Below are 204 nucleotides of genomic sequence, written 5' to 3' on the forward strand. Positions count from 1 at the left end.
GGTGTGCTTCTGTTGTCTGTTTTCTCATGGCTCTCAGCCTGAGCAGCAATCTCCATTTACTTTCAATGTCAAACTTAATAAATAAATTTAAATTATTCTCCAAGGTCAACTATGACATATTCTGCTCACACAGCTGGAACTTCAGTAAGGTTGCTGTGAAAATAATGTTTCTGTAATTTCAAAGTACTGTTTGTATAGTGTTAC

The sequence above is a fragment of the Monopterus albus genome, unplaced genomic scaffold (assembly GCF_001952655.1).
Source record: "Monopterus albus unplaced genomic scaffold, M_albus_1.0 scaffold29.1, whole genome shotgun sequence".
In the NCBI taxonomy this organism is placed as follows: Eukaryota; Metazoa; Chordata; class Actinopteri; order Synbranchiformes; family Synbranchidae; genus Monopterus; species Monopterus albus.